Source organism: Cupressus sempervirens, chromosome 10, assembly GCF_028749045.1.
Source record: "Cupressus sempervirens isolate cs-2001-9-10 chromosome 10, ASM2874904v1, whole genome shotgun sequence".
NCBI lineage: Eukaryota > Viridiplantae > Streptophyta > Pinopsida > Cupressales > Cupressaceae > Cupressus > Cupressus sempervirens.
The window spans coordinates 46,554,304-46,573,438 of NC_143127.1; the positions used below are offsets into that span (position 1 = coordinate 46,554,304).

The 19,135-nt window shown below is 35.7% G+C and overlaps 1 pseudogene; it reads right to left on the bottom strand.

The window, feature by feature from the left end:
* Positions 1-325: 325 nt before the first annotated feature.
* LOC149532498 (heat shock cognate 70 kDa protein-like) lies at positions 326-7,571 on the bottom strand (annotated as a pseudogene).
* Positions 7,572-19,135: the final 11,564 nt, after the last annotated feature.

Genomic DNA, 19,135 nt, shown 5'->3' on the forward strand with positions numbered 1-19,135 from the left:
AAAACTATAGTCTCCTGCCTATAGTAGGGACTAATAATAATAAAGAAATAAAGAACTAAGTTAGAACCATTCTTTTTTGAAGTCATTAAAAAAGTCATCAATGTCACCTTTCCATTTCTCTTTTATCTTAATGAAAAATGTCAACAAAAATCATTAACCACTTCAATATTAATTTCAGAAGGCCATTTCATGTCTGATTCATGTTACCATGACCATAGATGTATGACTGTTGCGCACAAAAAGAGTGGGGAAAACACCAGCTTTTTGCCCAATGTTCATTCTAAGAACATTAAGTTAATCATAAAGTACCATAACTATTTGCTTTTCATGTTAAGAATCTACATCCCAATGATAACTCGTCCATTTTGGCCCAAAATTCTTCAATTGCAGCATCATCATTCTCATCCAACCATTCCTCAGCAGTTGTGAGTGACTCATTGATATAATCTGCAACCATTGTTGTTATCGTCCCCTTATTCTTGGCCTCTGTTACTCTACCTTTCATGTTGCAGATATAAGTTTCAAGATTGTTTATAGCAACAAGCTTCTTTGCCATTTCCTCATCCTCTCTTCGAAATACATCTGCATCAGCCACCATTCTATCAATCTCCTCCTTGCTCAGTTTCTCGCACTCATTTGTAATAGTAATCTAGTTGCTCAACTTGTTAGTTTTGTTAGCTTTGGACAGCTGTTTGTCCATTTTCTATTATTTAGCAAGTAATTATTTTGCTAACTAATTGGTTAGATTAGAAAAAAATATTTTTTAATTAATTGACCACTTTTGGAAACAACTAGAAACCGACTTGGTTAGGGTTGTTAAGTTGTTTTAATCTCAACCGTCGATTGTAAATCAATCTCGACCGTTGGTTTACCAATAGGAGTAGTATAAAATGAGGTCAGGGGGACATTTGGAGAATATGAAGTTTGGAAAAATGTTTGCAGTGTTAGCAAATAGTCTTGCAATGTTAGCAAGGGCGCAGTGTTAGCGTGGAGATAGCAGTGGAGAATATCAGCGGGAGAAATTAGGAGATTGTCGAAATTCTGCTAGTAAGAGGCAAGGAATTTTGTATCTCTTGATTTGCTGAGGTTTAATATAATTTCTCATCTGTAGAACTGGTTTTCCCTTAGGGGTTTTTCCAGGGACAATTTGTCCAAAAATATTGTGTTCATTGTGTTGCGCATTTCTTTCTGTATTTTATAAGTGAAGTTGCAGTTGTGTTATTTTTCGATATTAGCTGGAAATTTATTTTCAGTAGTTTAATAATCGTTTATGATAGGAGATTAATAATCAGTGACTGCAATAGTTAAATTTTTCACATGGTATCAGAGCATTGTTAAGGGTAGAAGAGTTTTTCCCTAGGAAAGAAATTTTGATCTCTTTAAATTTATTATTGCTTTAAACCCTTGAGATGGCTTTAGCTAGTTTGAGAGATCAGGATAGATTGGATGGTGCCTCAAATTTTGGTGTCTGGAAGGCCAAAATTTCTTTATTGTTGGAAGAGAATGGTATCAAGGATTATGCTACAAGTGTTGTACTTGTACCAACGGATGCAACACAGCTTGCAGCGTATAGGAAGGATGATGCCAAAGCGAGGAGGATTATCCTTGATGGTGTCAAGGATCATATTGTTCCACATATCGTAGAGCTAGATATAGCGAAGAAGATGTGGGATGCCATTTTAAGTCTATACTAGAATGCTACCACCAATAGGAAGTTGATTCTCAGAGAGAAGCTAAAGAATACCCAAATGAATCAGGGAGAAGATGTCACAAGTTACGTCACCAGGTTTGGAATTTTCAAGGATGAGTTAGCAACTGTTGGAGATAGCCCTAGTGATGATGAGCTAGTGAGAATAGCTCTAAATGAGTTAACTAAACAATGGAGTGTCTTTGTTCAAGTTTTTAGTGGACAAGATACTTTACCAAGTTGGGATCGACTATGGACTAATTTCACTCAGGAGGAGTTTAGACTAAGTCTTGTCAATGGGACCAACAAGAGTCAAAAAAATGAGGTGGAACAAGAGAACGTTGCCCTAGCGGGTGAAGGGAAAGCAAAGAAGGGATCTAGAAAAGGATCAAATTCACAAAGTGAGAAGAAGAAGAAGAAGGACCTTTTTAAGGCCAAGTTCTTTGGATGTCACGCATTTGACCACTATGTCAGTGATTGCCCAGAGAGGAAGAAGGGTAAGAAGCAGGTGGCAGCTTCAGCAAGTGCAGAAGAACTCTCCAGTAGAATGGAAGATGAATTTGCACTCATAGCTTGTATGGTTAGCTCAACCTCGCAGTGTGTTTGGTATATAGATAGTGGGGCATCATTTCATATGACAGGTGTTAGAGAGTACTTCTCCAGTTACAAGGAGGAGGACACCACCATCCAAATTTCTATGAGAAACTTGTCCAAACTCAACCCTGTTGGGAAAGGGATTGTTCAGTTTCAGAGGGAGAATGGAAAGATAATTCCACTTCATGATGTGTTATATGTGTCAGGCTTAGGTATGAATTTGATTTTTGTATCTGTTCTTTAGGATAGGGGGTATAATGTACTCTTTAGAGGGACAAATATGTTGATTAAGCACAAAGATTGGAAATCACCCATAACTATTGGAGTTAGGAGTGGTCGCCTTTATAGATTGCAGTTTGATACTCCTAAGGCACTTATGAGAAATAGTAATCCTAGAGATCTTGGACAGCTATGGCATAGGAGGATGCCATATTTATCATGGAGCACTTAGATTGCTTCATGAGATAGTGACAGGTGTTCCAGAGGTGAGTACAGAGCATGACGATGTATGTAAGGGATGTGTATTGGGGAAGTTTGTGAAAGCATCTTTTCCAAGGAGTGACACCAGATCTAAGGGTGTTCTTGATCTAGTACATTCAGATGTTTGTGGACCAATGTCAACAAAATCTCTTAGAGGATATGAGTACTATGTTATTTTTATTGATGATTTCTCTAGAAAGACTTGGATATACTTCTTGAAGACTAAGGATGAGGTTTTCAGTTGATTCCAAGAGTTCAAGGCTCTAGTGGAGAATTTGACAGGAAAGAAGATAAAGGTTCTTCAGTTAGACAATGGAGGTGAGTACAAAGAAAATGTCTTCTAGGAGTTCTGCACCAGAGAAAGAATCAAGAGAGAATGGACTGTTCCTTACAATCTACAGCAGAATGGAGTTGTTGAGAGGAAGAACCATTCTATATCAAAGGCAGCAAGAGCTATGCTACATGACTAGGACATGCCCCGTTACTTATGGGCAGAGGCATGTAATACAATAGTCTACATTCAGAATAGAGTTCCACACAAGGTACTAGGGAAGATGACACCAGAGGAGGTTTTCAGAGGGAAGAAGCCATATGTTAGTCACTTTAGGATATTCGCGAGTTTGGCATATTGCCATATTCCTGGAGATACACGTACAAAGTTAGATTAGACTGTAGAGAGGGGGTACTTTTTTGGGTACAGTGAGACCTCAAAGGCATATAGGATTTTCATTCCGGGGACTAAAAGAATTATTGTTAGACGAGATGTCAAGTTCATGGAGGACAAGGCATTCAGGAGATCCAAAGATTTGCCAGTAGATGACCAGAGTGAGCAGCCGATAGAAGCTCCAAGACCAAGTCAAGGGCAACAAAGCTCAAGTACAATTACCAGTAAGAGTGTAGACTTAGTTAGTGAAGATTCACAGAGTATGGAGAAATAGGTGCAATAGAAAATGCATCTAGAAGACTTAGAGGTTGACATTTCATCCTCTACAGTTGGTAGTGGGATACACAAAGGGATACTCAGGAGTTTGTGGGAGCTCCTAGGAAGAGTACTAGACTGCAAAGACAACCAGCCAAGTTCAATGACTATGTGGCATTAGTTAGTTAGTTGGTAGATAGTGAGCCTTCTAGCTATCAAGAAGTTGTAGAACATTAGGTATGGCGAGATGTTATGGTTGAGGAATATTCTTCAATAATGTAGAATGATGTGTGGGAGGTAGTACCTAGACCAACAGATAGGGTTGTAGTTGGATCACGCTGGATCTATAAGATAAAGCACGGTGCAGATGGTAGCATAGAGAAATATAAGACGAGGTTTGTGGCAAAGGGGTTCTCTCAGAAGGAGGGAATAGACTATGAGGAGACATTTGCTCATATTGCCAGGTATACTTCTATACGAGCTATAATCTCACTTGCAGCACAGATGGGATGGAAAATCCATCAAATGGATGTCAAGACAGCATTCCTTAATGGTGAGTTGAAGGAGGAGGTATACATAAAACAACCAGAAGGCTTTGTAGCACACAGCAAAGAGACCCACGTGTGCAAATTGAAGAAAGCATTGTATGGACTCAAGCAGGCTCCTAGAGTGTGGTATGAATGCATTGATACATACTTGCAGAAAATGGGCTTTGTGAAGAGTGAAGCAGATGCTAACCTCTACTACTTGGTGATTGGGGGTGAGATTCTCATTCTTGTTCTTTATGTGGATGACCTATTTCTTACAAGTTCACTAGGGCTCATAGTGGATTGTAATAGGAACCTTGCAGAAGAGTTCGAGATGAAGGATTTAGGACTTATGCACTACTTTCTAGGCATGGAAGTGTGGCAGATAGATGGGGAGATTTTCCTTGGTCAAGGGAAATATTGCATTGAAATCTTGAAAAAATTTGGGATGGAGGATTGCAAAGTCATGTCTACACCCATGATCACGAATTGGAGGAAGGTAGATACAACTAAGGAGAAAGATGTAGATCCCACTTTATATAGACAGTTGATTGGTTCGCTTATGTATTTGGTCAACACTAGGCCAGATATAGCATTTGCAGTTAACTCTTTTAGTCAATTCATGGTTGAACCAAAGAGAATGCATTGGATAGTGGCTAAGCATGTGCTATGTTACTTGTGTGGTACAGTCGAGTATGGGATTAGATATGTTCGAGGTGAAGGTATCAGGTTGATAGGCTATACTAATGCAGATTGGGCAGGAAGTACAACAGACAAAAGGAGCACTTCAGTGTGTTGTTTCAGCTTGGGATCAGGAGTTGTATTTTGGTTCAGCAGGAAGCAAAAGTCTGTGGCTCTGAGTTCAGCAGAAGCAGAATACATAGCAGCTAGCATGGCGACATGTGAAGCTATATGGCTTCGAAAGTTGTTAGTAGCCTTGTTTGGTCAAAAAGTTGATGCTACTGTGATACATTGTGACAATCAAAGTTGCATCAAGTTGTCTGAGAATCCAATGTTTCATGATAGGTCTAAACATATAGATATCAGATATCACTTCATTAGAGATTGTGTACAAAGGGGAGTTGTTCAGCTACAATACATAACTACAGAGGAGCATGTAGCAGACATTCTGACTAAGGCATTGGGGAAGGAAAAATTTATCTTCTTCAAAGATAAGTTAGGTGTCCTACAAAATAGCTTCCTCGCTAAGAGGGAGTGTTAGTTTTGTTAGCTTTGGACAGCTGTTTGTCCATTTGCTATTATTTAGCAAGTAATTGTTTTACTAACTAATTGGTTAGATTAGAAACAAATATTTGTTAATTAATTGACCACTTTTGGAAACAACTAGAAACCGACTTGGTTAGGGTTGTTAAGTTGTTTTAATCTCAACCATCAATTGTAAATCAATCTCAGCCATTGGTTTACCAATAGGAGTAGTATAAAAGGAGGTCAGGGGGGCATTTGGAGAATATGAAGTTTGGAAAAACGTTTGCAGTGTTAGCAAACAGTCTTGCAGTGTTAGCAAGGGCGTAGTGTTAGCTTGGGAATAGCAGTAGAGAATATCAATGGGAGAAATTAGGAGATTGTCGAAATTCTGCCAGTAAGAGGCAATGAATTTTGTATCTCTTAATTTGTTGAAGTTTAATATAATTTCTCATTTGTAGAACTGGTTTTCCCTTAGGGGTTTTTCTAGGGACAATTTGTCTGAAAATATTATGTTCATTGTGTTGCGCATTTCTTTCCATATTTTATAAGTGAAGTTGCAGTTGTGTTATTTTTCGATATTAGTTGGGAATTTATTTTCATCAGTTTAATAATCGTTTATGATAGGAGATTAATAATCAGTGACTGCAATAGTTAAATTTTTCACACAACCCTGTTCCCACATCCTTGGCAGAGGCTGTCAGAATTCCCTCCACATCCACATGAAAGCAAACACATATACTTGGCACCATGCACCGGGCAGGCGGAATCCCTTCCAGAACAAACTCACCTAGTAAATTGTTGTGTGCAACCACAGATCTCTCCCCTTCATAGATTGAAATTCCTGCTCTCGTCTGGTTGTCATATGCGGTGGTAACAGATTTGTCTTTCAGAGTAGGAATGGGGGTATTGCGTGGAACTATTACTTTCATGAGACCATTGTTAACTTCAATTCCGAGACTCAAAGGAGTGACGTCCGTCAAGACTATGTTAATGTTTTCTTTGTTAAGAGAAGCCGCATGCAAAGCTGCGCCATAAGCAATCGCCTCATCTGGATTTACACTTTTGAATAGCTTCTTTCCCTCAAAAAAAAATGACCTAACAATTCCTGAACCTTTGGTATACGTGACGAACCTCCCACCAATACAATGTCATTGATTTGATGTTTGCTCATCTTGGAGTCTTCAACACATTTCTTCACTATTTGCATACATTCATCAAACAATTCCGTATTGACCTCCTCGAATTTCGCTCTCCTGATCTTTGTGTGGAAGTCTTGGCCTTCAAAGAGACTATCTATGTCGATTGCAGTCTCTACTGCCGAAGACAAACATCTCTTTGCCCTCTCGCACTCCGAGCGTAGCCTCTGAAGAGCTTTGGGACTTGTAGCCATATCCATCTTATATTTTTGGTTGAATAGCTGGACACAGTAATTGAGCATCCTAATGTCAAAATCCTCACCTCCCAAGTGCATATCACCTCCAACAGCTTTTACTTCAATATTACCTCTTTCCACTGTAGCAATAGATATGTCAAACGTACCTCCTCCAAGATCAAAAACTAGAATGTTTCTTTTACCCTTATCCAATGCATCAAAGCCATAATTTATAGCTGTAGCAGTGGGTTCATTGATGATCTGCATGACATTAAGTCCTGCAATCTTACCCGCATCTTTAGTTGCTCGTTTCTGTGAATCATTGAAATAAGCGGGCACAGTAATGACAGCACTCTTCACATCACAATGGAGGTATTGCTCGGCTATCATCTTCATTTTCACGAGCACCATAGATGAGATTTCTTCAGCTGCAAATAATCTTTTCTCCCCCTTATAAGTGACTTCAACCATAGGCTTGTCGTTCTTACCAGAAACGATAGAGAAAGGCCACAGTTGTTTGTCAGACTGCACAGAGGGGTCACTATATCTCCTACCAATGAGTCTCTTGACATCACACATAGTGTTGGTAGGATTGGTGGAAATCTAGAACTTGGCAGCATCTCCAACAAGTCGTTCCTCGGGGGTGAAAGCAAACATGGAGGGAGTCGTTCTGTTTCCCTGGTCATTAGCAATGATTTCAACTCTGTCGTGCTGCCACACTCCAACGCAGCTGTAAGTTGTTCCGAGATCAACGCCAATAGCCTTGTCTTTGCCCGCTCGGTCCATGTTAGGTTCTGCGTGAATGTAAGAAGATTATTGAGAAGAAAATCAGTTAACGTGTTCACTCCTGTAATCATTCGATTTAACTTTTTTTAAAGAAATGTAGAATGCTAACTTGGGTATGATGCAAGAGTTTTATAATGTGAAAAGAGAAGGTAGCTAGAGGGAAAAACAATCAGTAAAATATCATAGATCGATCCAAGATGATAATATATAAAAGACATTAATTAAACAGACGAGAGAGCTGCTGATTTTAACTGTGCCCACAAAAATAAGAAAGAAACAGAGACCGTTTTCTCAGATGGCTGCTCTATTCTGTTGCTACAGCAAACACTGGCAGATGCTCTCATACAAGATACATGACTTAGAGACTTCAAAGCCTACGTATATATGCTCAGCAAAGAGAGCAGTAAATGAGCATCCTTGGCTAGAGAGAAAATCTGAGAATAAAGATTTTACAATCAATAGGGGAGAGGACCCAGTAGTTGTGCGCCCTAACTTTGTGCTTCTCAAAATCTTATGTGAAAATTTCAAATCACTCTCATTTTTTGATAGTGGCTTACTTGGCAAGTCCCCTGCTTATAACTAAGGTTTCAGAGCCACATCATCAAATATGATGCCACATCAGCATGCTTTTTGTCAAAGTGTCCAAAACAGCCCCAAAAAAAAGTGAGACCAATCATAGTGCATTGGAGACCCCATACTTGTACAGCTGACGTGGCATCACACTATTGGTTGTTTTTTGGGAAAAGGGACACTTTTCATTCACTTATGGGTAATCATCATTAACAAAAGCAACTTTAAAGTCACATCCATTGGTACAATCTTATCAGAAATGTTGGATATTAAATCAAAAAGTATGGGTATTAAGTTAACAACTACTGTCACAACTATTGGAACATGCACAACTACTGGGTCCTCTCCCCTAATTGAGTTTGAGGAGAGTTTGAGTTGGCATGATAGAAATCTTGCATGTGTGAATAAGCAAAACAGAATAGATGTAAAGTTTTTTTGGATTTTACATGCTTGAATGGTCCACAAAACATGGTGGCGATAGAGATCTTGCACACTTCAATGACCTGCTGATTTAAGAGGAGTAAAGCTATGCAGTTGGGAGAAATGACCCCAAAGACAACTCCTCCGTACCAAATTAAACAAGATTGGATTGTCTATTTTAGTTAATGATTCCTACACCAAAATAACATCAGCAGGAATGTCAAGTAAAGTGCCTTACTCAATGTTGATTAGATTGTGATTAGATTTCAACTATAGAAGATGATACGAAACAATTTAGAGGTAATGTGTAAATGTGTATATGAATATATGTATATAATAAAAGAAAACTTACTTGGATTTGGACAGATGAATTTTGATTTAACATTGTTTAAGAAGTTTAACATATATAAAGATGGCCAATTTGGAAAAATAGATATCTCTCACCAAATTTTTCGGTACTATTGATTTCACATGGATTTTGTGAGAATTTTCAAAAAAAATGAAATTATTTCTTTTATTGAATAAATTGAAATTAAGAAATTTAAACACTTCAAGTATATTGTGATAATCAATTTAAGTGGTTGTCGGAAGGGAAATTGTGTCAGTTACTCACCTTAGGCCCCATTTGGTTACTGGAAGGTGAGGGATGGAATAGAGATATGAGGGTCAAAATCAGGGTTTGGAGCTAAAAATGGGTGTTTGGTTTGTTAAATTAATAACCTAACTTTCTCTTTCATCTTCTATTTTTTGACCAAAATTGGAAGATGCATCTTCCAACGAAATAGGTAGAATTCAAAATTATAACCTGAATTTGGGTTTTTATGAATGCATTTTAATAAAACTATGGGTCTACCAAAACTGTCATTAGGTTTTTAGAAGATGAAAAAGGCATTTGGGAATGGGGTTTCTCAGGCAACATTGTTGTTCTTGGGTGATGACTGTGGGGTTTCTCGGCTATGGACTCATCTCTACGTGTAGGGTTCTCTTCTCCCACCAATCTTTGCATTTTAGGTTTTTTGTTCAAAAGCCTCTTTTATTCAATCTAAGGCTAATAATGCATTTAATTCCACAGAAACATAGATTAATTGTGATATTGCTATCATAATTTAACTGTGTGATTTTGAGCCAAACTCATTGACCCATGTTTCATGAGTAGTGATTCAACATGAATCCATCTCTCATGAGAATAAATGGAACACTTAGCACTCATTGGATCTAGGTGATGCTCACAAGGGTGAAACACCAGGACTTCCCGAGAGGTCACCCATCCCAGTACTACTCTAGCCTAAGAACACTTAACTATAGAGTTTCCTCCATGGTTAAACCAAAAGCTTGCAACCAATGGAGGAAACTCTATAGTTAAGTGCGCTCAGGCTGGAGTAGTATTGGGATGGGTGACCTCCCAAGAAGTCCCAACGCTTCACCCTTGTAAGCATCACCTAGATCCAATGAGTGCTAAGTGTTCCATTTATTCTCATGAGAGATGGATTCATGCTGAATTGCTACTCATGAAACATGGGTCAATGAGTTTGGCTCAAAATCACACAGTTAAATCCTGATAGCAATATCACAATTTGACGTGCTGTGGAAATTATCTCCTACTTATCAACATAGATTAAACTAAAATTTTCTTTACATTCATGACATAGATCAGTTCAAAATGATAATAGTTTGTTGCTAGTATGCTTAGAAAAATAGTCAATATGTGCTCAATAATTAGATCCAGTATGTGTTCCTATCATTACATCTAATTACCTATATATATCATGGTTAAATATCTTATTATCTATACCAATTATAGCAATGAAACGTACAACTATATCAATAGTTTACAAGGTCATAAACTATGTATAGATCAAGTATGTACATAGATCCATGCAATACCATTAAACATAGGCAACTCATAAACATGAATTACTTCAGATGCAGATTATGCCAATGCCAATGAAATGAGCAACTAAATTATGTAACTGTTTTAACTATTTGTTGCTAGTAATTTTTTTTGGACTTTTAGTTTTGTGAGAGATCAATGCAATACCATTAAATAGAGCCAACTCATAAACTTTGTATTAATTGAATCATGTCTTTTATCTATACATAGTTTATGAGGTCGTAAACTATGTATAGATCAAGTATGTATACATCAATGCAATTCCATTAAACACAACCAATTCATAAACTATGTATGGATCAACTACTAACAATCATAGCTTTTATCTATATATAGTTGACCTATACATATTTTATCATGGTTTTGTTTCTATATGCTTAACAAAACAATCAATATGTTTTGCAACAGTTTGTTGCAAATCTGTGTAGCGAAACAATCAATATGTGCTCAATAATGAGGTCAATGCCAATCATGCCAATGAAAGGAGCAACTAAACTATGTATACTTCAACTATACATAGATGGATCAAGTATGTATATATCAATGACAATCTTGGCTATGATCTATGCATAGTTCATCTACATTGTAATGTCCCCACTAGAGAGGACAATAATTCCTGCAAAAACCAATGTTAGAATTTATACAATAATGAAATATATTTTACTATTCTACTCTCTATCCTAACCCAACCTTAAAGACATCTCTAGATCGGGTTACCTAACCCTTAGTTATTGCAATGGATCTAAGCTAAAATATTATGTCATATCACACAATATTAAAATCATTTATTTATTTCTAAAAGATTTATTTTATCACATGGCAATTAAATTAATTTTGAGTTGAGTCATTCAATTATTAAATTATTAAAATTAATTATGAATTAATTTGAGAAACTCATTCATTATTAATTTAAATTTAAAATAACAAAAGATGAAGCAAATATTCATTTAATACACAAACTTAGTTGAATAAATCTGTGCTAAAGTGAACTGACGCAACATTTGAACACGGCTTTCCATACCTTATAAGTGGGCGTACAAAATGGCAGAAGAGGAGAGGAAGGAGGATTGAATAGTGTAAAGACCAGCAGACAGCGTGGAGAGATTAGACAGAGAGGAGAGAACGTAAAGGCACAGGTAGATATCACGCCAACAAGAAAAGATAGTGACAATCTCATAGTAGAGGATTTCAATCCAATGTAGCAGCAACATTCTCCAACATGTGGAATAGGGTTAGGTTAAAGCATGGATTTCGCAGACGTGAGTATGAGTTATAATGTTTATAATTCATAAATAAAAATATGATAATAGTTATAATGGTTATATTATTATAATAATAATGATGGTTAGATAATAATAATTAGAATATTTGTTTTTCCTAAAAGATATAAATATTTATTCAAAGTCTTTCTAAATCATGATTTAAGTTGTTGATCATAATGAGAATCAAATTAAATTATTAATAAACTATATGTGAGAAATAAAAGATTTGGGTGTTAATCTATGAACACCATTTTATACTTGAAGCATGGAGGATGAGAAATATTTAAGATCTCCATTCCTGCCATAGCTGAGTGTGATAAATAAAGACTTGGGTGTTAGTCTATGAACACCATTTGATATTCAAAGCATGGAGGATAAGAGATATTTAAGATCTTCATTCCTACCATGGCCGAGTGTCAATATCGTAGCATAGCGCATGTGAGATATTTAAGATCTCCATAGCTGTTATGGTCGGTAATCAATATCTAGAATATTCTGAAGTTGTTAACATATGCATATTTGAATAGCCTTGGATAGAGGATGCCCATCCAAGAAGAATCTTAAGGGGTGCACTCCCGAGATGATGGCAAAATAGATATGAGCTATGAAGCCAGATCTGGAGACATCTTTAAGATTGGGAAATAATTTAGAGGGTAGAATAATATAATTAGTATTATTGCTATTATGATTCTAACATTTTTTCTTGTAGGTATTATTTGCCCTTAATCAACCAATTTAGTGGGAACATTACAGTGGTATCAGAGCCTAGTCTTGCTACTTGTGGGAAGTGACTACAATAGCAATGGCCAAGAAAATAGCTCAAGAACTAAGAAAATTCATAGAACAAACCAATGAAAGATTTGAAAGAACTGAAAATTCTAATAGAATTATCCTTGAAACAATACAAAAATTGAGTAATAGTAATAATGAAAGGCCCAACCTACATAGAGATCACCATTCTTCCCATGAGGAATACAAGCCTTCGTCACAGAGTTCAACACCCCGAGAAACCTTCCCATATTTTATTCCCAGAGAAGAAACTATTAGGGAAGAGGAGGCTACCCCACATAATGTGGAATAAATTGGACAAATGTATGCTAACTTGGACCCCCACCTATGACAACTAATTTATTTTAAGGAGTACTATGAATCTAAACTTTTGGAAATGAGTAAGAAATGTCATATAGATAAAAACCTTCAAGGGAAGATAAATAAGGTTAAATTACCATGCTTCAATGGTTCAGGAGAAGAAACAGCTCAAGCCTAGGTCCAAAAATTAGACACATACCTATCTTATAGTCCAATGATAGAAAAAGATGCCATTAAGTTTTCTATACTACATTTAAAGGGATCAGCCCACAAATGGTGGCACTATGGCCAAAACTCTTTAGGACTCAAAAAGATCACCTCCTATAGCGAATTTACACAAAAATTAATGAATAGGTTTGATTTAAGAGACCTTGAATGGTATTACCAAGAACTTACCCATCTCAAACAAATTGGAACAATAGAAGAATTTGCCAATAAATTTCAAGATCTAAACATAATGATCCCTAACTTATCCCAAGGACAACTCACATATATATTCATAGAAGGACTAAAGGATTCCATTAAAGCCCTAGTCAAACCTTTTGAACCTCAAACCCTTGAGGAAGCTATTCAAAAAGCTAAGAAAATTGAATCAAATACACCCAAGGAAAGACCCAAGAATTTCCCTCCAAAATCACCCTATCAGAATTATGGATCTAGGAGAGATAAAAGAGAAAAACTATGTTTTGCTTGCAAAAAACCATGGAACAAAGAACACCATTGTCCAAAGAAAGAAGAATTGCATCATAAAGGTGTTTGCTTTAAGTGTAAAGAACCTTGGGATCGAGGTCATCATTGCAAAAGAGGAAGATTGAACCAAATAGATGAAGTATGTGAAGATGAGAAGGCAAACAAGAGAATAAAGACTAATGAAGATGGACAAGGAATATTAGCTATTATTTCATAAGGTAATAGAACATTTCAGATCAAAGGTGAAATTAAAGGGCAAAGAACAATTGCCTTGGTAGATACAGGGGCCTCACATGACTTCATTAGTAAACACCTTGCAGTCAAAAGGAAGTTGTGGACAGAAGAATTCAATGGATTTAAAGTAGCTTTTGGGAATGGAGCTATTGAACGATGCACTAGGATTGTACCTAATCTAGAGGTCACACTTGGAGGCCACACCATTAAAAGGAACTTTTATGTGGCCAATATTCATAATGATATTATACTAGGAATGCCTTGGATAAACTCATTAGGGCAATTCATCATGGATGGTCCTAACTCATAAATTTGTTTTACTCATGAGGGGCATGAAATCACACTTAAAGGATTACCAGATGGGTTCCCAAAGGGAGTCTCTTGTAAAAAAAAGGAAAAAATACTCAGCCACAACCAAGGTGAATGGATATCATAGTGCATGATTTTGGATAAGTTGGTAACACAAGGGAAGAGTATTCACATAGATATCCAACCTATATTGAATAAACATCAAAAGGTCTTTGAAGAAATCCCTCCAAGACTACCACCCAAAAGGGGTTTTGAACATCCCATAGAATTACAAGGAGGAGCTAAACTAGTAATAACCACTCCTTATAGACATCCTCGAAAATGCAAAGAGGAAATAGAAAAGACAATTAAGGAACTTCTAAATATGGGACATATTCAACCAAGTAGTAGCCCATTTGCATCCTCAGTGGTATTAGTAAAAAAAGAAGGATAGAACTATGAGAATGTGCATCAATTATTGTGTTTTAAATAAGAAGACAATTAAAAATAGGTATCCCATCCCAAGAATTGATAAATTAATGGATGAATTACATGGCGCATGTTATTTTTCAAAAATTGATCTACGCTCTGGCTACCATCAAATAAGAATGAGAAAAGAAGATATACCAAAGACTACTTTTAGATGCCACTATGGACACTTTGAATTCCTCGTCCTCCCTTTCAGACTCACTAATGCTCCAACAACCTTCCAATCATGTATGAACCACATTTTTATACAATAGTTGAGAAAATTCTTACTCATATTTTTTGATAATATACTTATATACAGTAAGACTTGGGAGGAACATCTTCACCATATCGAGGAAGGTCTAAAGATTTTAGAGGAAGAATCTCTATATGCTAAGTTTTCAAAATGTGAATTTGGACTAGAAGAAATTTTATATTTGGGACATAAAATAAGTGTCAAAGGTGTCAGTGTAGATGAAGAAAAAATTCGTGCTATTAGAGATTGGCCAAAGCCAAAAACCCTAATGTATCTTCGAGGATTTGTAGGGTTATGTAGCTACTACAGGAGGTTTATAAAGGATTTTTCCAAATTAGCACCCCCCCTTATAGATTTAACCAAAAAAGGAGCCTTCACATGGAATGAGGAAGCACAACAAGCTTTTGATAAACTTAAAGAAATCGTGAGCTCATGTCAAATTTTAGCCATCCCAGATTTTGCTGAACCATTTGAATTACAATGTGATGCATCAGGAGAAGGAATAGGAGCAGTCCTCATGCAAAAGAAAGGACCAATATCTTTTGAAAGTAGGAAACTCACTAACTCAGAAAAGATCTATCCTATATATGATAAAGAAATGTTGGCAATAATGCATGCTCTGGTTAAATTTTGACAATACTTAGTTTGTGGGAGATTCATTGTTAAGACAAATCACAACAGTTTGTGTTTCTTTTTAAGCCAAAAAGATCTAAATGATAGGCAACAGAAATGGGTGAGCAAAATTCAAGCCTATAACTTTGATATTGAATATGTAAAAGGTATTAATAATGGAGTTTGTGATGCACTCTCTCGACGACCTCATATTAATAGCCTTATTAGTATATCACAAGATTGGAAATGGGAAATTTTATCAAAATATGCCAAGAATCCTCAAACAAAAGAAATATTAGATGGGAACCTACCCAACAAAGACTTTAAAGTTTGTAATGACTTTATTTTTTACAAAGGACGGGTATACTTAAGTCCTCAATCAAAGATGAAGGAAAAAATTCTTAAAGAATATCATGACAATCCACTAGTGGGTCATCAAGGATACTACAATACATACAAACATATTAGAGAAAAATACTCTTGGAAAGGGTTAAAAAATGATGTAAGAAAATATGTACAAGAATGCATGACATGCCAGAGGAACAAAGCAGAATTAACACATCCCGTAGGATTACTACAACCTTTACCAATTCCAGCTCAGAAATGGGAGAGTATATCCATGGATTTTATTACAAGATTTCCCAAGGTGTATGGGAGAGATAGCATTTTTTTGGTGGTGGATAGACTTACCAAATATGCTCACTTTTTCACTATTTCAACAGAATACAAAGCACTTCAAGTAGCTGAACTATTTTTCAAACAAATCTATAGACTCCATGGACTTCCTAAAAACATAATTAGTGACAGAGATAGCAAATTCCTCAGTATATTTTGGAAAAAACTCTTTTTTTTGGCAGGGACGACACTAACCCCAAGCACTAGTTACCATCCCCAAATTGATGGACAGACTGAGGTTGTGAACAAATGGTTAGAAGGATACCTAAGAAACTATGTTACAGAACAATAGAACACTTGGATCAAGTGGTTGCACCTAGGTGAATATTGCTACAACACAACTTACCATATGTCTATTGGAATGAGCCCCTTCAAAGCATTATATGGCTACGATGCTACATCATTTGGAGAACTAATAGCTCAACAAAGTCGAGTTCCTAGTGCACAAGATTTCATCAAGCAGAGTGCTGACATTATTAAAATCTTAAAGAAAATTTATAGCAGGCTCAAAATCAACAAAAAATGTATGCAGATAAAAGACACACTGAAAGATCCTTCATAGTTGGAGACTTGGTGTTCTTGAGACTACAACCATACAAGCAATCATCAATCAAGAGAAATGGGATGGAAAAATTCAAACCTCAGTTTTACGAACCTTACAAAGTTACAAAAAGAGTGGGAGAAGTAGGCTACGAACTTGAGCTTCCTAAAGATAGTAAAATTCATAATGTATTCCATGTTTCATGATTGAAGAAGGTGTTGGGTCAGCACATAACTCCTTGCACAGAGCTACCTCCCCTAGATGATGAAGGACAACTTACATTAATACTAGAATGCATCCTTGAAACTCGAGAACAAAAACTAAGGAATAGAACTATCATCGAGTTCCTAATTAAATGGAGAAATCTACTAGATATAGATGCCACATGGGAAAAAGAAGAGGTTTTAAAATTTCTTGAGGACAAGCAAATTCAGAGGGAAGGACTGCAATGGATCTAAGCTAAAATATTATGTCATATCACACAATAATAAAATCATTTATTTATTTATAAAAGATTTATTTCATCACATAGCAATTTAATTAATTTTGAGTTGAGTCATTCAATTATTAAATTATTAAAATTAATTATGAATTAAATTGAGAAACTCATTCATTATTGATTTAAATTTAAAATAACAAAAGATGAAGCAAATATTCATTTAATACACAAACTTAGTTGAATAAATCTGTGCTAAAGCAAACTGACACAACATTTGAACATGGCTTTCCATACCTTATAAGTGGGCATACATGATGGCAGAAGAGGAGAGGAAGGAGGATCGAATAGTGTAAAGACCAGTAGGCAGCGTGGAGAGATCAGATAGAGAGGAGAGAACGTAAAGGCATAGGCAAATATCATGCCAACAAGAAAAGATAGTGACAACCTCATAGCAGAGGATTTCAATCCAACGTAGCAGCAGCATTCTCCAACACATGGAATAGGGTTAGGTTAAAGCATGGATTCCACAGACGTGAGTATGAGTTATAATGTTTATAATTCATAAATAAAAATATGATAATAGTTATAATGGTTATATTATTATAATAATAATGATGGTTAGATAATAATAATTATAATATTTGTTTTTCCTAAAAGATATAAATATTTATTCAAAGTCTTTCTAAATCATGATTTAAGTTGTTGATCATAATGAGAATCAAATTAAATTATTAATAAACTATATGTGAGAAATAAAAGATTTGGGTGTTAATATATGAACACCATTTAATACTTGAAGCATGGAGGATGAGAAATATTTAAGATGTCCATTCCTACCATAGCTAAGTGTGATAAATAAAGACTTGGGTGTTAGTCTATGAACACCATTTGATATTCAAAGCATGGAGGATAAGAGATATTTAAGATCTTCATTCCTACCATGGCCAAGTGTCAATATCGTAGCATAGCTCATGCGATATATTTAAGATCTTCATAGCTGCTATGGCCGATAATCAATATCCAAAATATTCTGAAGTTGTTACATATGCATATGCGAATAGCCTTGGATAGAGGATGCCTGTCCAAGAAGAATCTTAAGGGGTGCGCTCCTGAGATGACGGCAAAATAGATATGAGCTATGAAGCTCGATCTAGAGACGTCTTTAAGATTGGGAAATAATTTAGAGGGTAAAATAATATAATTAGTATTATTGCTATTATGATTCTAACACTTTTTCTTGTAGGTATTACTTGCCCTTAATCAACCAATTTAGTGGGAACATTACAATTATTCAACCATCTTTTCTAGAGTGTGGCCTTTAAGAATCACATATGCATATGTTGACACCATTAGAATATTCTACCATTATATTTCCTTAAGTATGTTGATGGGAGGGAGAACCCGTACATATCAACATATCTTGGTGCTTGGCCAAATAGGTATGATACCTATATCTGATACCCACACATATATCTCTCCTTAATAAGTTGGCCAAATAGGTATAATACATATATCTAATACCAACATATATATCCATTTCCATTGTGTTAGCCAAATAGGTAGCTATACCTATCTCTGATGTTGACATCAATAGATTACCATTTACTTCATCATATTTGCCAAGTGGGAGTTCACCTACCTCTAATATAAATATGCTAAGCTATAATCTTTCCTTTATGTGATACTTCTTAATTTTCATTAACAAGCTATTACCAAATGTAAATTAATTTATAATCCATTAATTAATATCAATTTATATTTTAATAAAATATCATTCAAATATGTGTGTGTGTGTGTGTGTGTGTGCGCGCGCACGCATAATTTAATGATAATACTCATTTTACATATAAATAATTTAAAAGACATGTATAGATAATGTTTCTTTAAAAATAAAATAAAATAATACATATAACATACACACCATTTTATGTACTTTTAGCTTACCTTTTTGGAAGGGGAGCCTCTTAAACATTTTATCTATTAACAACTTGGAAATTCTTCCTTTGTCTTTCCTTGTTTTTATTCCTTTGACATTGCTAATTCTTTATATGCTCTTAGTTAATAAATGTGACATTATATTCAGATCTGATCGTACATGGTTTCTTGGACTATTTGTGTTCTCCTTAGTT